The sequence below is a fragment of the Canis lupus genome, chromosome 28 (assembly GCF_003254725.2).
Source record: "Canis lupus dingo isolate Sandy chromosome 28, ASM325472v2, whole genome shotgun sequence".
Classification (NCBI taxonomy): Eukaryota; Metazoa; Chordata; class Mammalia; order Carnivora; family Canidae; genus Canis; species Canis lupus.
In genome coordinates, this window is record NC_064270.1 from 30,512,351 (window position 1) to 30,539,071 (window position 26,721).

The window sequence follows — 26,721 nt, forward strand, 5'->3', positions numbered from 1 at the left end:
TTCATGGTGAAATCTGGCCATGGACTTGTTTCAAGAGGTCTGCCTAGGTGATGTGCTAGATCAAAGTTTTTCAAGTACAGGCTGCAGTTCAAATGGTTTGACCAGCAATAAATAAGCTACAGGGGAGTGTGAATTATGACCAGATTCTGGGTGTAGGTTATTGTAACATCATAAACTGTGGATTGAATAGTATCATCCCAAGCCTTGCTGAAACTGAGATGTACGTTCTAAGGTAAAATCTGACAGAAGGTACAAAGAAAACATGATGGGTAATGAGAATACAACTTTTAGGTGGCAAACTGGATGATTCAGACAAAAATTTTGATATTTTTATTTCAAGTGTTAAGGAACAAACTTTGCTTGGGGCTGGCAGGGATAGACTGTGTGGGCTTCCATGACAAAGTACAGCCACTGCTGTTCTTCTACAAGTAGAACCTCCACGAGCACATCCAAAGGAAAATGTTGTCTGGATCCCCTCTTCCTTCTGGCACCTGGTTAGCACCCCCAGTCTCTTACCTAAGGGAAACTTTCCTCCTTATCCAATTTACCTCTCTATGCCTTCATTTTAATCTGATAGATTTCCCACATTATTAAGTATTTCCCAGAGGTCTCTTTATCACATGGTTTACCTTTTTAACTGTGTTCTCATTTTAGTTTTAATATTTGAATAAATTAGCTTGTTATGTCCATAATATCAATGATAATGATATTAGTTATTAGTTATAACATGGCATTCGTCTCTCAAACACCTTTTATGAGTCAAGCATTTAAAAAATACTTCATCTCATTTGACCCTAATGTTGGCCCTTGGGAAATGAATATAACTATAATTTTTATTTTACAAATGACAGAGGCTTAGGGAGATTAACATCGTATTCAAACATTCAACCTATATATACTTACCATCTACACGTGCCTGGTATAGTGCTGGATGTACTGCAGTGAGCAAATATTCATAAAGCAGGAGGTTGTACTGGAGAAGAACAGAAAGATAATAAAGAAAAAAAAAAAACCCACACAATTCCAAAGTAGGATGAGGGGTCAGTAGGAAAGGACAGACTTACTTATTTGAGAGAGCATGAGTTGGGGTGGGGCAGAGGGAGAGAGAGAACTCAAGCAGACTCCCCACTGAGCGTGGATCCTGATGTGGGGTTTAAGCTCATGACCCTGAGATCATGACCTGAGCTGAAATCAAGAGTCAGAGTCAGACACTTAACTGGCTGAGCCACCTAGGTGCCCCTCTGAGATCTCTATTCTTACACACCTGCCTGTCCTTCCTCCTTCAGTGGAACATTCTAGCCTAGAGTCAGATGGGATCTTGAGATCCCCTGGTTCTGCCTAATTAACTCACAAGGTGAGTTTCTCCATTATCTGTTTTTGTCTCTGTCCTCTTTGCATATAGAGACCCTTAAATCTTCCCAGAAGACTTTTCTACTAATTTTTTCTTTCTCATTTTTGAATGAGCAAGTTCCTTCCTTCCATTTACATTATTTTATTTCTACCAGGGAGTGTAAGGTATTTAATTCAATTCAGCCACTATGAGAGATGCCTGGGGCTTCTCGGAGTGCTCTCCATAAATATTTATTGAATAAGTGAATGTATTAGGCTTCAAACAAATTTAAACCAGATGGGATCCCTGTCCTCAGGGAGTTGACCACTGGCAGAGCAGACCGACCCATAAACAGCTCCTCATAGTCTAAGGCAGGGAGAAGCAGGCATTGATGTGGTCCATTTAGGGTGGCTGTGCAAAAATTGTACTCTTCACAGTTCCAAGAGATTGAGTTTGTCTTACGATTCCATTAAGAGCTCACTTCGATGGTCAGCATTGATTTGTCTTTTGTCCCTGAATTGTGTCGAATGATCTTTTGACTTGAAAGGAGGACATTTTTTCAAAACTCAGATAAGGCTCTGCAGGTCATTGTCCAGGATGGATTTAATAGCACTGTTCTCAGTGGCATAAATTTGTTCAGGTGACATTGCTGGCAGCAGTGAGCAGAGAGGTAGTGAAGGGGAAGGGGAATGTGTACATGTGAAACTCCCTCAGCTATGGGTGATCGATTTGGTTACACAGGGCTCCAAAGGTAGGGGTTTTCATTTGCATCATCAGCGCTCCAAGGAAGGGGACGGGGAGCTGCAGCTGGGTATGTAATTTATGGCCACAGAAAGTTCCTTCCATCATTAGGATATGTGTTCCCTTTGCTCTAGCTCTGCAGAACTCCATACCATTCTCAGAAAGCGTGCTCTTCTCTCTCACAATCTTGTACTAATTTCCCAGGGCTGCCAGAACAAAGGACTACACACTGGGTGGCTTGGAACAACAGACATTGAATCTCATACAGTCTGGAGCCAGAGTCTGAAATGAACGTGTCACTAGGCCCTGCTCCTCTGGAGGCTCTCGTGAAGAACCCATCCTTGCCTCTTCCAACTTCCAGGGGTTGCTGGCAATCCTTGTCTTGTGGCTGCACCCATCCAGTCTCCCTCCCTGCATTTCTCTGTGTCTTCACATCTGTCTCCTGGTGAGGACACCGGCCATTGAATTTCGGGCCCCATCCTAATCTGCTGTGACCTTGTCTTGATTGTATCTGCAAAGGCTCTACTTGCAAAAACGATCGTGTTCATAGGTATTGTGGGTTAGCACTTGAACATCGGTTTCTGGGAGACACAGGACAACCCACACAGCCCTTCCTCCTCTGAAATGTCTGGAATCTGAGCCATTTCTCATTATTTCCAATGTGACCAGCCCGGTCACCACCACTGTCTTCTCTCTCCCAGGTCAGGCACCCCTGCTTTGTCTCCGGTCTCCCACAGTCTGTCCTCTGCCCCTCAGCCAGTACAACCTGTCTAAAGTACAGATCACAGTGTTTTTTTTCAGGGACTGAAAACCAAACTAGAACCACCACCACAAACAACCCTGTAGTGACCTCCTGCTGATACTGGAGAACACCAAGTCCTTCCTTGGCCTCCCATTGCTCATTGCTGCTGGCCACTGTGGCCACTTCTGCTCAAATGCCCTGAGCTGCCTCCTGTCTCCAGTCTTGGCACTTGCCATGGCTTCTGCCAGGAAATCTCTGCATGACTTCTGCAAGTCAGGCTCCACCTTCCAGATCTCATTTCACATGTCACCTTCAGAGAGATCTAGAAGACTTGTCCTGCCCCTGATTCCCCACCGACTCTTCTCATCCTTCCATCACTTGGTTTTCCACACAGCAGTTATAACCGCTGCATCATTTTGTTGATTTAATTAGGTGTTGTCATCTCTGCTTTCCACCAAAATGTCAATACCATCAGACAGGAGCCCAATCTCTCAGTGCCTTGATGTCCCCAGTGCCTGGACAGTGTCTAGCACAAGCAGATGGTGGAAATCATCCGTTGAGTGACTGAACAGAGGAATAAAGTGTGCCTTTGTTTTGCTCACAAAAGAACTGTTCAAATAGTTGGTGACATTTGGTTTTCTGATTTCCTAGACAGGAAGATCCAAAGAAAGCAATGAGGAGAGGAGAGCTGTGAGAGGGGAGTGGATGGACCCAGCTGGTGAGGCAGGAATCCAGGAATAGTCAGCACCACCAGAGCTCACATGGATAGTGTGATGGGACGTTTCATGGTGGGGGGTGGGGGGTGGGGAGGAACTGACCTCACAACAGCCCACAAAAATGTGCACAGTGAAGTTGCAGGCATAGTGGGGACCATGATGCACCTGTTCCTGTCCTCACCTTGCTCTGCAGTGACCCCCCTGTTATGGCCGGCCGGCCCCATGCCTTCCTGGTTTCCACTGGAGTTGCTCTGTGGGATTGCCATCTCTGTGCTGGAGGGGTCCCTCTCCTCACCACCCAAATCACCAGTCCTTGGGGGCCCCTGTGTCCTGGGTCCCAAGTGGAGCTGGAGGGAAAGATCTATCAGCCATGGCAGACATGCCCATGGCTCCTTCTCTGTGCCAGGCACTTTATAAACTCAACACATTTCACCAAGTCAAAGACCCTTCCCCTTCATTCCTCACATTTTAACATCTTGGCATCTGCAATGTGGTAGAGCCAGTGAAATCCAGCCTTCTGTCCTGCCAACGGCCCTGTGAGGAGGGCACTATTACTGCCTCATTTAGGGAAGGTGCCCAGGGATCTAATGTAACTTCTGGTATGTGGCGGAGCTATGATCGAGTTAGAGCCCAGGCTCTTTCTTCATGGTCACACTTTCTGCCACACCTGGACACCAAGCCACACAGTTACCTGCCCCTCCTTCCTACCCATCATCTTTGTGAGGCAGATGCCTGTGAGTGAACATCTACACTCTCTTTCATCATTCATAGTCCAACGAAAGATCACCTTGAATATCAACTTGTGCAGTTACTTGGAATGGCTGCTGGGTCACCTGTTCCACAAGTAGTCTGGCTCTGAACCCCAATTTAGCCTCTCCTGGAGACCTTGCCTATCAGCTAAGCACTTTTAGATGCAAGAAAAGGATCCTCCTGACTGCAGTGACTTTGCAAGAGGATATTTATTTTCTCACCTGCCCAGAAATCCTGGGTCCTATCCAAGCTTAATTCAGTGGTTTAGTGATGCTTCCAAGCACTCAGGTATCTGTCATCCTCAGGGTGCTATTCTGGCCTCCCTCACTGCGGGCTGCGACTATGTACAGAAGAGCATCTTTGTTTCCTTCTCATCTCTTTTTGTTTGGACCCCAAACAGTAAAACCCTCAGTTACTCCCACCTTTTCCTAATGTGCCCCAGAATGTTCCATTGGCTAAGTTTGGGTCACATGTTTAGGGTGCAGCTGCAATGCAGGGAAGGCTAGTGCCTGACCATATCAGCCTGGACAGTGGGTATTCAATAGTGCTGAACTTGATTTCCCAAAAAGGTTTAATTGAGCTCATTCTCAAGATAAGAAGACAGGGAAACAGGGCTTATATTTTGGAAAGCATCCAATCCTTCAGGCTTAAAAAGAAAGTTTTCATCTTTGTCAGTTTTCTGGAAAAACCGTAGAATCCCTCAGCCTCTGACAATTTCATATCAGTTAGATATTACTGTAAGTGAACAAGTTGCTCTTCCAATCGGCCAATCACACCAAAGAAATCCTAGTAAGTGATTGCAGATTTCTGAGCTCTGACAAATTTATACAGTCTGGTCGATTGTTAAAACAGACTTCACAGATTGCTTATAAGGCTTCTCCATATTCTCCATTCTTTCAACTTTTCTAGCAGAGTAGCAGAAAATGGATAAAAACTGAAATTTAAGTAATGCCCAGACATTTTTGCTCTGGATGGAGTATTGATGGAGTGGAATACTTGAGACTCATGGTTTCAGAGAGTTTTGGGCTTATTCTTTAGTGATTGAGTAAAATATGTCTATTTTTTTCTTATTCTTAGATGCCTATTATCAAGTAGATGAACCATTGTGCTTTATTTAACTTTAATTAAAAAAAAAAACCATTGTGTTTTAGGGTGATAATGCACACAAGTTCAGAGTTTTTAAAAGATGAATGATTAAAAGTACACCAACAATGCTTGCTATTTATATAATCTTGAATATTTTTTCTTGCTGTTGAGGAAACTGAGGCCTAGATGACTCATTTGAAGTCATAGGTGGTTGCTGGCAGAAGATTATGAACTTAACCAAAGCACATTGTCACGCCTCTGCCTGATGGGAACACGTAATGACCATTGCAGCATGATAATGTTTTCTTAGCCTTTCTCTCATTTCCTTCTTGTGTTCTATCTGGAAATTCATCTGAGAAGCAGAAACACCAAGAGCCAAATAATATTTAATTATGAATAAGAGTCACAGTGGCCTCCTTTTCAGTGAATTTGTTTTCTTCTAACCTTCTAAATGTACTGCCCAGAATAAATGAAGCTGGATGGGCCTGTACAATCACATTTAGTTCCCTTTGTGACCTTATACTGGAAGACCTTATGAAGGGGTGTTTTTCTAAGTAGTGTGTATGGGGAATGGTATAGGATACAAGATTTCTGTCAAAAAGCCCTCAAATGATTTTTAAACAATTGACGTTCAAATATGAACTGTTTAGGATCATAAATATTTACAAGCCTGACATTTGATTATTTTTTATGAAAATTGAGAGAGTGCTTTAGCTGCCACTTAAACTTTGGAGAGAAATTTGCCTTTGCTTTTCGAAGATAAATGTGTTTGTAGTAGCCTTTGTTATTGATTGTCTCATTGGTAACCTTCTTCCGGCTTAAGGAAGACACTAACATCATTAACGCTTTAGAGAAATGTGCCAGCAGAAGCCCCCCAAGTCAGACCTTGCAGCACTTAGCACTCTATCTAGTTAGCAAAAATTTGTATTGAGCCCCTTCTATGGGCCAGGCCCTATGTTATACTCTGGAGATAGGGATGAGGGAGACACATTCCCAAACTCTCAGACTTCATGGGCCTCAGCATCCAACATAATGTTGACCACATCCCATCCAATTCCTTATCAAAGTCAGTAAAGGAATGAAAGCCTTTTTTCCTTTGGTTGTAATTTCATTAGCTTCCATAGCTTAGACAAGTGGGATGGAGCTCTCACTATCATCGGGTGCATTATTGAGTGCTTATTACTCACCAAGCACTATCTTACCTTATTTTATTTATCCACTCAATAACTCTAGGAAGAAAGGACTGCCAGTTACATCCCCACTTTGAAGATCAAAATTAGAGGCACTGCATAGTTATATACCTGGGACGAGGTCACAGAGCTAGCAAGTAGAGGAACTAAATTGAAACTCAGGTGGTCTGACTTCTGAGTTATCAGAGGTATAGCCACTGGACTATACCACCTCCCATTTTATCTGCTGTGTTCTCTTTTCACTCATTGTCTAGCTGTTCTTCTCAATGTTTGGCCATGTTTTTACAAACCTGTGTTTTCTCCTTTGTGTTATGGTTGGGTGTTCAATTGCTGAGGAGGCCTGGAGAAGGTTGAACAGGAGAAGTATATGAGCAACAGATCCCTTCAAGGTCCTTCTGGGAAAGCCTTAATCTGGAGACCTCTCCATTGAATGGGACATGATGATTTTAAAGGATTTAAAGGAGCATCATAATGGAGAATGAGAAGCCAGGGTGTACTAAGCCAACTGCTACTGGCTCGTTTCCCAGATCTGCATCTAGTGGCTTCCTGTAGTTTGAAATTGGCCATAGTAGGCGTACTTATGCCAGGAAATTTGTAAGCTGTACAGATTAGGCCCTCCCCACAACCAGGCCAGTAAACGTTTACTAGAGTACCCCTGGAAAAGACTGAAAGTCCCCCCAAGTCAGTTTAGATTTAATTTCTTCCCAACCAGCAAGATATCCCTTCTCTGGAGGCAGGCTACCAGATTCCCAACCACAGCTACCCCCCTGGGACTCCTTCATCAGCTTTGCTCTCCTCTGTCTTCTGAAATGTATTCTGAAGGTGCCTTAGTCCTTTCCATCTCCACCCCAGTGCTTCAGCCCACTTTTGAATTCCCCTCTAGAGAGTAGTCACAGCTTCCTACCTTGTGCCTCTGGACCAAGTCTTGCTTTGTCTAGCAACTGTCAGCCCCCTGCTTAAGCAAGGGGGTGGAAGGATGATCTTTCTAAAACACCGATTCCATATATTGCCAGTCACCTATTTTAAAAGAAGATCTTGGCTCTTGTTGAAGACTTTTCAGAATCTGTTCCTGCTTTTTCTGTCCAGTTTCATCTTGAGCTAATCCTCTACTCTACCTTATATTTCAGCCTCACTGAACTCTGCTGATGGAAGGGGTCACTCCCATAGGATTTTGTGCAGACTGAGATAACTACACTCATCCCCTTATGTTGAAATCTGTGTATTTCTGCATCTTCCTCTGGTCTGTGTGGCCCTTGAATACCAGGGCGATGCCCTACTCAGTCACTGTTGTAGATAACTAGTCACTGCTTACTCATTACCATTCCTTCACCTTTTTTGGGGAACTGCTTACCTCACTGTTACTCCTATACCTTTTCTGTGGCTCAATGTGGCAGCCTCTTTGAACCTCCAGCTAAGATCGTGGCTCAAGATGAACCAAGCAGTGTTGTCTATGATATCTTGGAACTAGAAGAGAGTAAAAGCAAGATAGAGAACAAGCTCCCTTTCTTGATGTCTGGGATGTAAGATATAACATTCCATGAACTGCTGGCAGCCATATTCTGAAGCATGCATCCAAAATAAAGGTACTTAGTCTTCAGTGGAAGACACAATCTGCTGATGTAGAGCAAAGCGCAGATGAGAGGCTGGGAAGGAGGGAATCCTGGCTGGGTTCTGTTCTTGAGGCTAGGCTGCCTTTAAATTGCTGTGATATCATGGCATCTTTATAAAAAAGAGACCTGTTTGCTTAAGCTAATTTGACTTGAGGTTCTCTAACAACCTTGATGAGGTAGAAAGAATAATGCCCACTCCAAGATGGCCACATTCTAATCCCTGGAATCTGTGAATATATTACATTGCATAGCAAATGGGAATTGTGGGAGCAGATGGAATCAAAGTCGCCAATCAACTGACTTTAAGATAGGGAGATTATCCTGTGTTATGTGCATGAACCCAATGGAATCATAGGAGTCCTTCAGAGTGGAAGAGGGAGGCAGCAAAGGAGGTCAGAGTGATGTGATATAAATAGGATTCTGGGTGTTGCTGATTTTGGAGATTGAGAAAGGGACCATGAGGACATAGGTGGCCACTACAGAATGGAAAAGGCAAGGAAACCGGTTCTCCCCAAAAGCCTCCAGAAGGAACACAGCCCTGCATTCCTTGATTTTAGCTTCAGAAGACCCACGTTGGACTTCTCACCTACAGAACTATAAGACAGTAAATACATTTATGTTCTTTTAAGCCACTAAGTTTGTTACAGCAACACTAGAAAACTCAGACTCTAGCATCCTCATAATTACTGAGAACATCTCTACCCTCAGTATCTCTAACTTTAAAATTCCTTTCTCTGAACTCCTGTCTCCATTTTTTTGCTCTATAGTCTTAATAAGTTCCTTAACTATTACTATGTTTTTCAGCCTTTGTGTCCACACACACACACACATACACATACATTTCCTTCTCATTCTTGTGCAAATCTTCTAGCAGAGCTGCTGGCACATGGAGAAGTATCCAACAGAGTAGCAATAGTAATAGTGGTTTTTACTGTTATTACACCAAAGGGACTTACCTCTACAGAACCTAGAAAAATGCTTCTCATAAATAATTCTTTGGGAAAACTTTGTTAAATTGAATTGAAAGTGTGTTGACTAAAACAAATCAAAACAAAGCCCCATAAAAACATAAAATAATTCCTTATAATTTCTGGCAAATTTTAATTTAAAAAACTTAAAAATATTAAAACTAGTCAACGCCCCCCTTTTTAGTGTAAATTATAAAAACAATTTCACTATAAATGCCTTACATCTTCTGTTAATTTCTTTTTGAGAATTCAGATGTTTGATCTTTATCCTTCTCTGGCTTTTTGTCTTTTTTTTTTTTTAAGATATTATTTATTTATTTGACAGAGAGCGAGAGAACGAGAGTGTGCACAAGCAGGGCGTATGTATAGCAGAGGGAGAGGGAGAAACAGGCTCTCTGCTGAGCAGGGAGCCCAACATGGGCCCAATCCCAGCTTAACTGACTAAGCCACCAAAGTGCCCCTGGCTTTTTGTCTTTAAATACAAGCTACATTGGTTATAGTCTTGTGATGTCTCAGTGACAAAGTGAAATCTATGTTTCTTAAAGGATAAAGTGAACCCATCAATACATTATGCAAATTGTTTGAGAACTGCTTCTAGCTTATATTCAGCCAAGGTGTATGTCTTGAAGACCTTCATATTGATCTTAATTTTATTTTCTTCAATATTTTAAATATTGATAAGACACCCCTTGGCTCAAGAGATTTACTAACTAGTTTTTCTTTCTCTAGGATTTTTTTTTATTGCCCTCCTGAAGCTCGTCTCTAAGATCTTTGTTATTAGTGTGGGACCATCATATTAAGAGCTTGTGAGTAGGATGCCTGGGTGGATCAGCTGGTTAAATGTATGCCTTCAGCTCAGGTCATGATCCTGGGGACCCTGGGTTTGAACCCCATGTTGGGTTCCCCGCTGAGCAGAGTCTGCTTCTTCCTCTCCCTCTGCCCTGCTTATGCTCTCTCTGTTTTTCTTCCTCTCTTAAATAAACAAATAAAATCCAAAAAAAAAAAGAAAAAGAAATCTTTAAAAAAAGAGATTGTGAGAACTCAGAATATAATTAATGTAAATAGCAACTAAAGTTGTAATGCTAAATGAGCTTTATTTAAATTTAATTCAGAGCTCTGCATGAACATACTATAGATGGGATTAGGTTAATTTGCCTGGGTTTTAATTAACAGATCACTGAAATGAAAGGACACATGGTGAAGTTTATAGCCAGGCTTGGGGGCTGGGTCTGAGATCTCAGTTGGATATAATTTGTGATCTTACAAAAATTACTGGACCCTTCATTTTTATGTTATTGTTAGTCTAACTTTTTTTTTATTGTGGGATGCTGCAAATATATAGCATAATATAGAAGACACACCATCCAACTTTAATTTTATTTACCATATTCGCTATGAAATTTTTTTGGTAAGAAATAAAACATTGCAGATCTCTGTAAACCCCATTTTTGCCCCCTCCCTTACCCCTGTTCTTTCCTTCTTTCTAGTGAATAACTTCTGTCATGAATTTGGTGTCATTCTTATGCTTTAGATAATCTTACATGTTTTTAAACTTTGCATAAGTAGCATCCTACTGTGCATATAATTTTTCAACTCCCTCCTTTTGTATAATATTTGAGGTTTATCCATGTCAATGTAGTTCTTATTTATTCATCTAAAATGCTTTGTCATTTTCTGTTATACAAATATATGACAGTTTATTTTTCTATTCTCCTTTCAATGGATTTTGAAATTGCTTCCAGTTTTTCACTTTGAGAAAAAAATGCTGCAGCAAACATTTTCCTACGTGACCTTTGGGGGAGAGGTTTCCTAGACCAGAAACAGATATGTAGTTGTTGGGATTTAGCACACATACATCTTAAACTTTCTCCAGTCTCGTCATATTGTTCTCCAAAATGATGGGCACAGCAGCTGTGTGTGAAAGTCCTGTTTCCCCACATTCTCACTGCTCCAATGGTCCCCAAGACCATTGTTGGTTCAGTGATTTCCTAGAAGGATTCACAGAACTCAGAAATAGTTTCAACTCATGGCTATGGTTTATTACAGTGAACAAGTACAAGGCAGGATCAATAAAGGAGGAAGGGCACATGGGACCAAATTTGGGGAGACCAGGTATGAGCTTCCAGAAGTCCTCTCCCAGGGGAGTTGTCTAAGACATGCTTATTCCTTTGGCAACTAACTGCAGCAATACTTGTGAAGTGCTGTCTGTCCAGGGAAAGCTTACTTGAGCCCACGGGTCTGGAGATTTTAATGGAGGTTGGTCATACACACATGTTGCCTTTGTGACTAGTGATAGTTACTGAAACTCTAGACCTGCAGAAGGAAAGTGGCTGTGCACTAAAAATCACAGTGTTTATACAAATTACCTAGAGAGCTGATAGAGCATAGTTAGGGTATATAAGATGCTCTATCGCTTAAAGCATAAAGAAGATTCCAGCAGCTCAGTTCTCAGGAGCCAGCCAAAGGCTGGTCATGTAAACAGGCCCTCCCAAGAATGTATAAGATTTGAGCAGTCAGGCCTGCTGAGTTAATTTTTCTGCACACTTGCCAACTTGATACTTTCATTCTAAACTTTTAGCCAATTTGATGAGCGTGAAATAGAATCTCATTAATATTTTAATTTGCATTTTCTTGATTACAGGTGAGGCTGAGTTGCATTGTCTGTTCTGTGAAATGTTCGTTTTTAGTGCCCCCCCTTTTTTCCATTAGGATTTTGGTCTTTTCCTTATTGACTTGCAATTCTTTCCACATTTTGAGTATTAATCCTATGATGGATATGTGTTGTGAGAATCTTCGGCTCATCTGTAAATTGACTTTCCCTTATATTCCTAGTTTTCTGGAAGTTATTTTCTATGAACTCATGTTGAATACTACTGAATGTATTTGTTTTGTGGCTGCTGTGACACATTACCACAAACCTGATGACTTGAAGCAACAGAAATTCATTCTCCTCCTCTCTTCCTTCTGGTGCCCAGAAGTCTGAAATTAAAGTGTCAGCAGGTTGGGTTCCTTCTGGAGGCTCTAAAGGAGAATCCATGCCATGCCTCTCTCCTACCCATAGTAGCTGCCAGCATCCTTGACATTCCTGGGTTAGGAACTGCGTTTCTTTAATCACAGAATCTATTTTCCCATTTTCCCATCACCTTCTCTGCTCTATATTCTCCTAGGGTTTTTTTTTTTTTTTTTTTTAAGGACACATTGAATTTAGGGCCTGGATAATCCAGGATCATCTCCTCATCTCAAAATTCTTGATTATGCAAAGACTTTTTCCAAATAAAGTAACATTCACAGGCTTGAGGATTAGGGCAAGGACATAGCTTTTGGAAAACCACCATGCAGCCTACTATAATCGAAATGATCCTTTCACTTTGCTCCTTTAATCTGCTAATATAGTAGGTTATATTTATAGATATTCTAACATTGAACCATCTTTGCATTCATAGGACAAATCCTATTTGGCCCTAATGTTTTTATAGTCTCTCTCTCTTTCTCTGTGTGGGATAGGGTCAAATTCAATTTTCCTATATTTGATCTAGCATTTTTGCCTCTGTGTTCATAAAGAAGATTAGAATATAATTTATTTTCTTGTCCAGTTTTGATTTCATAGTCTCATGAAACAATTCAAGGCACCTTCCCTTTTTCTTCTAGTGTGTAGAATAGTTTGTGTAAGGCTAGGAAGCTTGCCTGTCAAAGCCACTTGACTTTACTGAGGCTCAATTTCCTCTTAGGTCAAATGAGGATAATGCTGGTACCAGCTCTGGGGATGGTTGAAAAGGTTTAATGAGATAAGGCTCGTGGTGAAGGAGCCACCAGGGAGTGCTCTGTAAGGTTGGCTGTTGGTACTGAAGGGGACACCTGTTCTGACTTGGCAGTTGTTGATGCCTCCTGACACAGTCCTCTCTGGAGATTTCTCTGATCTTAGCCCAAATTCAAAATGGAAAGTGGCTGGTCGAGAGGAAAGAATATGGGACCAGAAGTCAGGAAGTCTGGTGTGGCTGGACAGTCCTGATAAAAACACTTACCCTGTACTTTTCTGCCTTTGGACAGTTTTCATTTTTCATTTTGAGCAGTTTTATCTTTACTGCTTCCGGGGGGTCAGCATGAGTAAGTTACAGGGAGATTTTCTTTTTACAAAAATAGCTCTAAATCCACAAAATGCTCCCAAGTGACTTTTGTTCTCTGGTTCTTAGTGCATTCTCTTCCTGCCCGAGGAGCCAGCCTTGCAGGTCACTTTGTCCCCATCATCTCAATTCCTTCCACTCAAGGAAAAGACTTATCTTATCTCAAGGTGACAAAAAACTTTGTCCATTAGTGGACCAAGCAGATTTGTCCTTCAAAAGTGTTCAAGTTGCATTAAAAACAATATTTAATGAATAATAGCTGTTTATTGAGATATTATTCTGTTCAATGTACCCCACTGAGGTTACTAGATAAAGTCCACCAGCCCCCCTGAGTACTCATTTTATCAATGGGACACCAATACTTGAGAAATGAAATAAGTTGCCCAAGGTCACAGAAATGAATACATTTATTTAATTCTTACATTTATTCCCCAAATCTCACTAAGCCCACAGACTTGCCCAAAAGTAGCCAATGGAAATCCCAGAAAGTCTCACTCAGAGAAGAATAATCTGGGTGCTCCAGGCATCTCTGAGCAGCCAATGTTGTGAGCTGGGGTCTGACTGGGTGGTGGCTGGAACATCATGGGGTCTGCTAGGTGAGTGTCCTACTTACTGATCGCTATTTACTCTGTGCTGTTTGCCATGCAGAGTGCTCCCGTTTGCATTAATTCACTTGATCTGAGCATCAGTGCTAAAGAAATAGAGACAACTGAGCTCATCCAGAAGGATCCAAAGCACTAGTTTAGGCTATTTGTCTCAAATAGTCACCGCTCTACTCAAAAAAATGGGAGGAGGGGCACTGAAAAACATGAGCTTGCTGCTAGTAAAGCATGAGTGCAGATTCTTTCTTTTCTCTTTTTTTTTTCTTTTTTATGAGTGCAGATTCTAACCACACCTAGCTTCATTAGAAATCTGACGTGCAACATATGACAATGATGGCTCAGCCAGCTCCAAAGGTCAACAGACCCTTCACTGGTGGCCCCAAAGCTATGAGGACTGATTAATATGCTTCATTAGGTGGTGTAATTGGGTGTTATGGAAGTCACAGCTTCTGCCACAATGGGAATAAGAGGCACCCACTCAAATGTGTGGATCGACCCTGTTATTAATGAGGCTCATGGAAGTTTTAAGGCACTTTCAAAAATTGCAACCTACCTCCTATTTGGTTGGTTCAAGGAGACATGAAAACAAATCAGACTGTCAGATTGGGTAGCTCCTTACAACTGGTGGAAAGAATTCAGAAGGAGTCATTATCCAGTTGCAGAAGCCTTTCCTGTTCCATTTCTTAACAATGGTAATGGGGGAAATAGATGCAAAAGGAATGGCTTAGTAATGATGTATGTCATCTGAAGCCTTTTTATCACAGAGTGCCAGGATGTCTGAGAGCCTGGCAGTATTGCTTCTAGAAGGCAATTCTTCAAGGAGTCAGGATACTTTAATTGCCATTTGTTTAAAATAACACCTTCTACTTAAGCTAATTTCTGGGGCCATGTCTTTGGCCTTTCAGAGTGACGTGTACAGCATTTCTTTGGGATCATCACTATGATATATGCTTTCATCAGAGCTGGTTTTGTAAGTGTTTATTGAATGACTCTAGGATTCTGGAAGTTGTAGGCCACGTTGGATTTGGTTCTGTATTCCCACATGCATGGGGGAAGTGTGCTGAGTGTATATTAAAGTTCTAGAAGGGAAAATTCATCTAGATTGCTTTCTGTCTCTGAGACAGGGGCTATGTGGGATGCAAAGATGCAGAAGACATGGTCCTGCCCTTCAAAAAGTCCAGCGTTAGAATTAGGATGAAAGACAGGCTTTGTGTCACATGCCACTGCCATTCGGTTGGCTGGTTGGTTGTGGATGCCTGGAGTGCTATGTTGAGAAAATGTTGAAACCTAGTCTGGTGTCAGTGAGGAAAAAACACTACGCTCAAATATAACATCCATCATGAGCGAGTAGGTGGCAGATGTCACAGTGCAACATATTTTCCACCCCCCAGTTCAGGGAGCATAAATAAACCTAGTGCAATGTAGCAGGTGTCGAGGAGCACAGAAACTATATGAATAATCCTTGGTGGTGGTTCCACTGAGGGTGGGAATACCTTCCCCCTCCAGGACCGCTGGTTGTGATGGTTCTGGCCCATTATGGGCAGACTGCTTGCACAGCTGGGGGCACGATGCAAGCTTCCCTCACAGCTCAGGCACACAGAAAGGCAGCTGGTTAATGGAGATGCTCCCGCAAGCCAGGCAGAATGACTCTGTGGTCACCTTGCAACTGGTCACACACCTGCTTCCCAATGCTGACAACACTGCTTGGTCTTTATAACTTTATAGAATCTGTCGCATAGAAGAGCTTGCCTTTTAGAATCCGACGAAGAGGTTCTGTTTCTTACATCCTGAATGCAGCTTTGAGAAACCCTCTGGGTTTGTTGATGGGGCTGGATTCTTATGGGGACTGTATATACTGAAAAGCTTACCGCCCCATCCAGTGTATGGAATTCAGAACAAGACTGACATGAAACCATAAAATTATTTATGTTTCAAAATGACATGCTGGAATTTAAATGGTTTCTTGCTGAATTTTATTTTATGTTTATTTTTTAAAAAAGATTTTTAAAAAAAATTATTTATGATAGAGAGAGAGAGAGGCAGAGGCACAGGCAGAGGGAGAAGCAGGCTCCATGCAGGGAGCCCGACGTGGGATTCGATCCCGGGACTCCAGGATCATGTCCTGGGCCAAAGGCAGGCGCTAAACTGCTGAGCCACCCAGGGATCCCCTCTTGCTGAATTTTAAAATCTCCTTTCTGTCTCCATGCTTGGCTGGTGCCCTGGACATGTACTTGTTTTGCTCTTTGGATATTTAGTCCTGGCTGTGGACGTCCCTCTCAGACAGGTTTGGGGGCGGTGGGGCAAAGTGCAGCACCTCTGTCATTCTTGTGGTCTTGCCCATATTCACCCTCTGCTTTGGCTGTCCTCCCTCTGATCTCTGAAACCCTTATTGATGCTGTTCCCAGTGGCTTTTTTTTTGCACTCCCCTACCCCAGACAGCAAAAGGACCACCAGCAGCACTGACAGGACAGGATCAGGGCCATGCTTGGCACCCAGAAGGAACGTGATTCATCCTGACACCTCTGCTTCTCAGACAGCTGAGGCTGCCAGAGTGGGGCACCTCCGGGTGGTCTGGTGGCTTCTCAGGCTGCCCCCACACTGCATTAAAGCTGTCTTGAGTCCTCAGAAGGCCCAAAGCAGCATGTCTGCTTGGCTGAAACTAGGCATTGGGGGAATTCCTTAGCTCTAAATAATTCCTATTGTAATACTTGGAAAAGACAGATTTCTCCCCTTATGTTTCAACAAATACAGAAAGTTAGTTCCATCTGCCACTGCATCCTTGAATAAAGAGGTCATTTGTAGCCAGCACTTCTCACGTCCACCTGTGCAAGCTCAGAACGTACATGATGTCTCGTGAGTATCCATGCAGAGAAGAGAACCTAGAGGGCTGGGTAGAGATGCCCTCCTGGCCTGTGACTTATTTTTTCCCCAAGTGATGTCAAACAGCTTTTCTCAGCCTTCCTGTTTGTTAATAAAATTCATGGCTGAGATACACTCAGGCTGACCATCAGACTCAGCACACATTTCTTGCTCGTGGGTCCTGCCCTAGGCTGGATGTTGGGAATCCAGCGGCAGCTTCTGTCCTGGGCATCTCGCAGTGCAGTAAGGGTGGGGGGGGGGGGGAGGATGCATAAACACTTCTGCCCCAGTGCAGCAAGGAGGGATGGATCCCAAGTCATCCTTTACTTCTTTCTCTTATATTTCATAATCCATCCAGTAGGAAGGTCTATTAATTTCTAAAATATCCTGAATCTGACACCCTGTGCTCAGAATCCTCTAATGTATCCCTGTTTCACTCATCAAAACCCAACGTTCTGTGAATGGCCAACCCGGCTGCTGCGGCCTGTCTCCCGTGTTGTCTCTGCACATGTCGTCTTGCTCACCCTCTCTGCTCTGGCCAAATGCACCTCCTGCCCTAAGCCTTGTCACTCTCTGTTCCTCAGCTTAGAATGTTCCTCCCCAACATGGGTAGCTCCTTCCCCTCCCTCAACTTCCCCTCAGCTCAGATGTTACCTACTCGACAAGGTCTACCCTGTTCCCCTATTTTAAACTGGAAGCTTCTTTCACACTTCCATGCCCTGGACCCATCTTTCCCTGCTCTGTTTTCTCTATTGCACAAATCACTGGCTATATTTCCTTTATGTGCTGTGTATTTTGTCCTTTGTTTCCAGCTGGAGTGTAATCTCCACATGGCAGGCACTTTTTCTGTTGATTCATGGGTGTCTCTTAGGGCCTAGGGTGGTGCCTGGCACATGGTAGGTTGTCAGTGAGGGTTTGCTAGAGGAGTGATCGGAATGATCACATGAATGCAATGTTGTGTAGGAACAGGGAGTGACCATTAGAAGGGACAGGTAGGGATGTCGGAAGGGTTTCAGTCGTGAGGACATGGCTTCTGAGCTGGGCATTTTACAGGCAGATGGAAGGCAATGACAGGGAACAGCTGGGTTGTGTTCAGACAGTGGCAACAGCACTCAGAAAGGCACAGGGGCGTGGAAGAGAAAACTTAAGAAAGCACACCTGTGGGGATCCCTGGGTGGCTTGGCAGTTTAGCACCTGCCTTTGGCCCAGGGCGTGATCCTGGAGTCCTGGGATCGAGTCCCACGTTGGGCTCCCGGCATGGAGCCTGCTTCTCCCTCCTCCTGTGTCTCTGCCTCTCTCTCTCTCTCTCTCTCTCTCTCTCTCCCTGTGTCTATCATGAATAAATAAATTAATTAATCTTTAAAAAAAAGCACGCCTGTGATAGTGACAATTTTATGACCTCTAAGTAACCTGTCTCCAGACTCTTTATCTTAAATGACTTATCATATTCTTATAAAGTTTTCTGTAGGCTTAGCTTAATCTGAGCCAAACTATTATCAGAAGATTGAAATTTGAAACTTGAAAACGTGGGGGTATTCTCATCCATTCTAGACAGATTCCTAAGATATTCAAAGGCATAAATCTATACACATAAAGCTGTATAGCTGGAAATCCAGAGACTCAGATTTGTTGGTATTGATTCTTACAGGGATAAGGGAATGAAAATGTCAGTTAAGGCAGCCGGCTGGTTGGGGAGGGTCTCCCCAGCCTCAACCTGACACCCCTCAGAGGGGAAACTGGTTGAGTCTGATAGCGTCCAGGCTGAGTCTCCACATAATGGGATGAGGTGCTATACAAAATGTTGGCTTGGCCTTTCACTCCACAGGGACTCAAATATCATGGATGAAGTGATACCATTCAAATTCCTTTAGGATTCTTAAGAAAACTAAATAAATTGTCAGGAATTCAATGTACGATATTTAAAAAACAACAAAACTCTGCAAACTTGTCACATAGCATGGAAGACAAAGTATTTGATTTTGAGGTCTAAACTCGTGGTTAAAATCCTGGCTCTATCCCTCGGACTTTTGACCAAATGACTTTCTGAGTCCAGCTTGTCTCCATTACAAACAATAGGTCTGGTGTGTGAAAAGACTCAACACAGTCCTCAAAAATTATTAGTGAAATCACACCCTGGAAGTTATAATTCAGGCAGACATGCATGAACATTTTGTAAATAAAAAGGCAGCTAAATCTAGAAAATATTAGTCAAAATGATGGAGTGCAGAGATTACAGAAAGAGATGCCAATGGCTGGAGAACAGCATTTTATATTTTCTAATGTTATTGATGAAGTTGGTGTTCATTATTACAACATTGATTCACTTGGGATTGAAAAGGGATGCCATATGCCTTGCTGCAGGAGCGAAGTCATAATTCATTACTGCTAAAATGAAATCATTAGAATGACATATTGTCAACATAAGGAACATAGTCACAAAGCTCCAGAAAAATAAACAATTCGTGAACGAGCTCCCATTGGTGGGAATGCCTGACCAATTATGGTCCTGTGGCTCATTCTTTATCTCAAACTTGCCACCAAACACTGGAAGAAGAAAACAAGAAGGGGAAAGGTTATGTTTGGGGAGAAAAGACAGGAGCCCTGTGTCCTTAACTGCCCTATTATTTATAACCTCTGTGCTGGACAACTTGTCCTGATTTTTGGCTGACAAGTATCCAACCCCCTTTCCATGTCTCAGGAACCCCCTACTTTCTGTAGCCGGGGAGGAGGCAGGGTCCCCTGGGAGAGGATGACAGAGCCATGTCCTCCTCTTGAAGATCCCAATGACAGAGATCCATCTCTGGTTTCATCTGCTTCCCTGGAATATAGGATATTCTATGATTGACCAGGGTTTGGAAAATTTGGCGGGGGGTGGGGGTGGGAATACTTGCTATTGGCAAGACACCTATATCCATATGGAAGTGTGAAGCAGCATGTTGAATTTAGAGAATGAAGCCTGCTGGCTTTGAGTATGGTTTGCAAGGGAATGAGTGATAGGATTTGGCCATAAACTGAGGTAGGTCATGCAGATGAGAGTGCTTCCCAAATTGTAAAGTACTAGAAACATGCTGGCTTGTTTTCATTTTCTACCTTCCTAGATTTTTTACAGACCAAATGAGACAGTACCTACCTAGAGTTAGTTGGCTTAATGATGATATGATGTCCACTGCTGGCAAATGTGTGGAAGAATAAATGGAAATCTTCATTAACTTGTAGGAGGATGAGAAGTTGGAGAGGATGGGAAATCAGTGCTGCTATTTTCGGAGGGCAGTTTGTCAGCCTTTAGGGAAACGGAATATGCACATACTCAAAGACCCAGCAATTCCGCTTTGGGGGAAGTTTCTTCCCTATACCAAGACCCATATACAAAGATGTTTACCACAGCATTGCTTGTAATAGCAAAGGGTTGGAAATAAGCTAAATAGCCATCCATAAGAGGAATTGATAAATATGGCACATGTGTAAAATCTCCGGAGTATCATATAGCAGTTAAAAATAATCATCTATTTACTAATCAAACCCAAGAAAAAGCCCAACAGAGAAAAAAGACTAAAGACTTCAACAATCACTTCACTCAATGATTGATAAATGTATTAAAAAAATATTATCAAGTTCATTGGTTATCAAGGAAATTCAAATTAAAGCCATAGTTTAGGGATGCCTGGGTGGCTCAGTGGTTGAGCATCTGCCTTTGGCTCAGGTTATGATCCTGGAGTCCTGGGATCGAGTCCCATGTCAGACTCCCTGCACGGAGCCTGCTTCTCCCCTTGCCTATGTCTCTGCCTCTCTCTGTGTGTCTCAAATGAATAAATAAATAAAATCTTAAAAAAAAAAAACATAGTTTACAGTTATAATACTGACAGAAGTTTAATTCTGACAGTATCAAGCCTTTGAGAGCTCGGAGTCATTGGCACACTTATCCTCTGCTGGTGGAAGCTCCAGTTGCCGCAGGCCCTTTGGACGTCAGCGTGGCATCAAGTGAAAGTTGGAGATGTGTGCACTCCTCACCCAGCAATTCTGCTTTGTGCTAGAGAGAAGCTCCTGCACATATGCTTAGGAACATTCATACAGCTTTGTTTGTAAAACACTGGAAACAATCCAAATGTCTGAGGCTGAAGAATGGATCGATAATGATGCACAGTTATGAAAATTAATACACAAGACTTATAAGCATCTGTAGGAGGGAATTGTGCACATAATATTGAATTTTTAGGGGCACCTGGGTGGCTCAGTAATTTGGGGTGTCTGCCTTTGGTTCAGGTCATGATCCCGAAGTTCAGAAATCGAGCCCTGAGTTGGGCTTCCTGCTCAGTGAGGAGTCTGCTTCTCCCTCTGCTCCTCACCCCACTTGTGCTCTCTCCCTCTCAAATAAATAAATAAATAAAATCTTGTAAAAAATATTGAATTTTTAAAAGTTATATAAAAATGTATGTAATTCCTTTTATGTAAAGTTGAAAACCATGAGAAACCAGACAATATATTCTGAGGAGTAAATGATATGTATGGCAAAACTAATAAAGATAAGGAAGCAATAAAATTTGGGGTACAGTTACTTATAGAGGGAAAGAGGCTGGTTGAATCTGATGGGTCCTCTGGGTGTCCGTGGTACGAGCAATCTAACAGCACGTGGGGGACCACCAGATGTTCATGTTATTGTCAACCTCAATACTCCTTATATATACATAGAAGAAACATTGATAAATCTCAAACATAACATTCAGTGAAAAAAAGTAAAAAGTCAAATGAGCTACCCAGCACAATCTTGTTTGTGGGGAAAAAACCCACACTAGTAAAATATTGTTAATTCCTTTAGCTATAACTAAGGTCATTCAGGAAAGTTAAATGTGAGATAAGAATTTTACATATAGTGGAATGGGATTAGGAGTTAGGTGAAGGGGACAAAAGTAAAATTTTGAAATATTAAGGATAAAAATGGGGATGTTTCTGGACTCTTGATGCTAATATGCCATAAACTGATTTGAGGTGGTGGTCAGATGAAGCACATCTCTCCAATTCTATGCACCTGAAATCCCAAAGGAACGAAAGACTGATTTGCAAACTGCAATGATTGAAATCAAACTTGAATTCTTAAAATATGTTGTGCTTGTTGGTAGGTTAAGGGCCACACTAGATAAAAAGCAGAAAGTAAAGGTGTTTGCTATTTTGTCATGACTCCTTTAGTCACAGATCTGTCATAAACTAAGCTGCATACTTAATCTCTTTCTCTTCTCTTTTTAAGATCTCAGGATTGAGTCAAACAGAGCTCTTTTCATGGTTTTGTGGTCAAGGAAACCACTAGCATTAGGAGCCATGGTCTATGTTGGCTTTGTCTTCTCAACCCACCATTTGTTCATCTAGACCCTCTCTCAGATAGGATTCTTCTGCTTCTCAGTTACCACCAGCCATTGTCCCATCACACCCAAACTACTGACGTGGCCTCTGCTGTTTGCTCTGGTGACAGCTGCTCTAACTAACTCTTATCATTTTCAGCCTGGCAAAAAATTCGACACCAGTATCTTCTTTCTAAAGGACATTAAAATAATTTCATAACTGTAAACGTGATAAGGCAGAAAAAAATCTGTTATAACAATTAGGAAAACATAAAAATGTCCTATTTTCAGAAGATATGTATTTAGAAAACCCTGGCAAATTAACGAAACCACTATCTTAGAACAAATAAGACAATTCATTCAATGGGGAGGGGTAGACACCAAATATATATGTAGGTATCAAAGTCTTCTGTAAATGCCAGCAGTAGGTTAGTAGGAAGCTTGATAGAGAAAGTGCCATTCTTTTCTTTTTTTTTAAAGAATTTATTTATTCATGCGAGAGAGAGAGAGAGAGAGAGAGAGAGAGGCAGGGACACAGGCAGAGGGAGAAGCAGGGTCCATGTGAGGAGCCCGATGTGGGACTTGATCCTGGGGCTCCAGGACCACACCCTGGGCTGAAGGCAGGTGCTCAACCACTGAGCCACCCAGGCATCCCCATTCTTTTATTTTTTTTAATTTTTGACTGCTTTAATGATAATAGCAATAATAACGATTGTTTAATGTTTACTAAATACAACATAAATACATGCTAAGCACTTCACTTGTATTCCCCCACTTAATCCTCACATCAACATCGTGTGGTTATTATTCCCATTTACAGATGAGCAAAACCAAAGCTCAATGACATTAAGTCATTTGTCCAAGGCCACACAAGTAATCAGTAGCAAAGTCAGCCTACAGGGCCATATTGTCTTACTCAGAACCCTCTGTTCATTTTCTTTTTTTCCCCAAATAGTATTTTTTTTCTTTAACTTTTTATTTAAATTCAATTTAGTTAACATATAGTGTATTATTAGTTTCAGAGGTAGAATTTAGTGACTTATCAGTTGCATATAACACCTAGTGCTCATTCCATCAAGTGCCCTCCTTAATGCCCATCACCCAGTTACCCTATCCCCCCACATTCTTTTTATTTTTTATTTTCTTTTTATTATTTTATTTTTCCCCCACATTCTTAATAACCACCTTTGCTGAGGATGCTTGTCTGAGTCCAGATTGTCACAAGGTCCCTCATAAAAATAATCCCTTCTACTTTGGGCCACTCAACCCCTAACCCTGGATGGCTGGTCCCTTTCCAAAGGGCTCAGGGTGGAGGCAGGTGCTAGGGCAACCCCTCCGCTGTCCTTCACATGTTTTTTTTTTTTTTCCTTCAGTGCCTAAGAGCTGCAGCCCTGCATCCAGCACAGAAACCTTTCAGATCCTCCCAGTGCAGTTTCAGTCCCTCAGAGTCACATTTCCATCCACTTTGTCAATGCAGAAGGCTGTATTTGCATTGCTAAAAAGGCCCCTTTGGCTGGCTTTCCTAGGGAAATGGAACAGTCCCCTCAAATGGACAATTGGAGTCTCTTCCTCCTGCTATGCTGAAATGGATTATTTAGAGCTCTCAATTGACAGATAAAAAAATTTTTTTTAGCCTAAGTGTTTCAAAAAGCAATAGTTCTGGGGAAAATTCTGTATGAACATAGAAACTCAATAGTCTTGGCTTTTGGGGGTGGGGTTGATTGGAAAGGAGCAAGAGATGATTTTCTGGGGTGATAGAAATGCTCCTGTTTTAAGGTAGTTTCACAGGTGTACACAACTGTCAATTTCTAAACAGGACACTCTGTACATTTTATTGTATGTAAACCATACCTCAATTTAAAAATAGCTGTAGTTCTCAAAAACTAGGGTACATCAAAATTGGCCAGCGGGCCATGGATGGGGTGAGGAAACTGTTTCTTTAACGAGAACTTGCAGGTGGTTCTTTTGCCATTCTATGGGAAAAACGATCTTGGACTCTGAGTTTCAGTTGGGGCACCCTAGGTATGGCTCTTGGAATTGACAAGCTCCAGGGCAGTATATTCGCGTCAGGTGGGCTGGCTTCATTTCCCCCACTGTACCCTTGACCTGGGCATCCATCCATACGGAAGCATCTATGGGCTCATTCTATTGACGCAGGCCTAGAGAGTCATTGGCCACCTATACTCCAGGCAGAGGAGAAGCACAGCCTTAGCTAAGTCAGAGGAATTGAGTTACCTGCAAGAAAGATCATGTCAATTTGCTTTAAATTTCCAGAAAATGATGATGTCTCAGCAGATGTCCTCACCATTCTTCTGAGTGGGTTTTGAAGTTTGCCCTGAATCACGTCTTCTTAACTTTTCCTTCACCCACAGTGACACATGGCAGGAAACTTCTACATTTAAAGTCAGTGCTGTAGGGTGAGATGCAGTTTCTTTCCAGTAGATCTCTGTTAGGATGCAAATAGGAAAGTGGCAAGGAGCAAGACAAGGCTATGGGAATCGGATGCAGGAAGAGATGTCAGGTCATCTAAGTAGAAGATAATCAGCACAAGCAAGGAAGAAGTTTGCCCCACAGTGCACCAGAATCAGCAACAGGCCCAAAGCATAGGAAGAAAAGAGCCCACTCCTGTTGGGGAAACACACATGTCTTGGTAAGAAGAAAAGTTTGTAAACTAAAACTCAAGTAGCCCCAGAAGCTCAAGGCATTATACTAGGGGTTTCTATTAGTTATGCATTGCTATATAAAGAATCATGCCAACATTTTTTTTTTTGTCTTAAAAACACTCAAGCATTATTTCATTGTTCCTCCGTGTCAGGAATTATTGAGCAGCTTAGCTAGATAGTTCTGGATCTGGGTATCTCATGAATCTTAAGGCTAGAGTCACAATGTCAGCCAGGGTTACATTATCTGCAGATGTGACTGGGCTGGAGGATTCACTTTCCAAGATGGTACAAGACTTGTTGGTAGGAGGTCTTAGTTCTACGTAGACCCATCTCTAGCGTGCTTGGGTATTCACAACATGACAACTGGGCTTCCCTCAGAGCGAGTGACCCAGGAGAAGACAGCAAGGAGAAAGCCATGGTATCTTTTGTGACACAGTATTGGAAGTCACACATCATCATGTCTACCACATTCTATTTATTAGAGATGTGTCACTAAGTACAGCCCACATTCAAGAGGAGGGCAATCGGGCTTTACTTTTTGAAAGGAGGAGTATCAAAGAATTTATCAGTATATTTTACCACTGGGACAGGATCTCACTCCCTCCTCTGTCCCCCACAAAGAAAGGAGGAGAGGAATATAAGTGAGAAGAAGTTACCTACAGTTTAGAGAAGTAAATATCTGAATTAACCCTATGTGTTACACTTACTCTGAATGAATTGATAAACTCTCCTCATTGTTAAAGACCTCTGGAGTTAGGTTTTCTGTCCCCACAGCTGGAAAACATGCTAATGATACAGAGTGCAACAAGTTAGGGATCATCCTGCAAGTGGACAGGTAGGGTAGAGGTCAGCAAGGTGAGACCCTTGTGCTCAGGAGAGGTGGCTCCATACCCAGCCCAAGGGAATGGATCAACAGTGGTCATTCCAACCCCCTTGTCAATTGATTGGCTTAGGCCAGTGGTTCTCAAACTGGAGCAACAGAAGCAGCCTTATCCTGAGACAGTAGGTCCAGGATGGGCTGAGAGATTGCATTTTGGAGGTGCTGCTGGTGGTGGTGGTCCAAGGACCACACTTTGAGAACCACTAGATCAGGCCTATAAGAGGGTAGAGGGGGCAGTCTTCTAGGGGGCTCCTGGAGGAACTTCCTACATTTTAAAGAGATTGAAGAAGAGGCAGGGTTTTATTTGTTTTTCTGCTTTTGGATGTTAATGTGTGAAAATGTGCTGCTGGGGCCATCCTGTGACTGACCATGGTAGGAGTGAGCCAACGAGCTGATGTGGGCAGAGCAGGAGGCTAGTGAGGATCTGGGCCCGTGAAGACATTATGGGGGACCAGCCCTGAAGCTCTCTACAACCACACTTGTGTTGCAAGATAATGAGTTTCCTTATGGATCAAGTCATTAGGAATTGTGTTTTCTGATTTCTCACCTGGGAAAAAAGATCCCAAGGAAAAAAGAACGCTGGAAAAAAGATCCCAGCATTTTAAAACTTTGTACTTTCAGGGGCTCCTGGGGGCATAGTTAAGTGTCTAACTCTTGGTTTTGGCACAGGTCATGATCCTCAGGGTTGTGAGATCAAGCCCCATGTCATGCTCCTTGCTCAGCACAGAGTCTGCTTGAGATCCCCTCCCCCTCTCCCCCTTTCACTCAGGCTCTCTCTGAAATAAGTAAATAAATATATATATTTTAAACTTTGCACTTTCAAAGGTGAAAAGTGACATCTCAAAGTTAATTTGCATTTCCATGATTACTAGTGAGATTGAGGATTTTTTTAATACCCATTCTTCTTGAAGCAGATGGATTGTAGACAAGAGACTATAAGCATAATATCTCCATGATAATCGCCATTCATTACTTTTGCTTACTCAGGTGGGACTGAAAATATGTGGCTTAGGCTATTAACTCTGATGCAATCTGAGGTACACTGTGGCACTTGGCAATACCTGTGTTTGGGCAGAGGCTTCGAATTGGTCCTGAAAGAAGCGTTTCATCCCTGAGTTTTATTTTCTTCCTTT

At 42.3% G+C, this 26,721-nt stretch overlaps 2 long non-coding RNA genes across 2 annotated transcripts in view; one reads left to right on the forward strand and one right to left on the reverse strand.

Moving 5' to 3' along the window:
- LOC112672606 (uncharacterized) overlaps positions 1–26,721 on the forward strand; it is a 73,953-nt gene that overhangs the window by 28,776 nt on the left and 18,456 nt on the right. The gene's annotated exons all lie outside the window — the stretch shown is intronic.
- LOC112672607 (uncharacterized) lies at positions 19,015–25,086 on the reverse strand. Its single transcript, XR_003144383.3, has 3 exons — positions 24,281–25,086; positions 19,846–19,995; positions 19,015–19,259 (listed from the first exon to the last, which is right to left on the reverse strand). It is a non-coding gene; the product is annotated as an uncharacterized LOC112672607 (long non-coding RNA).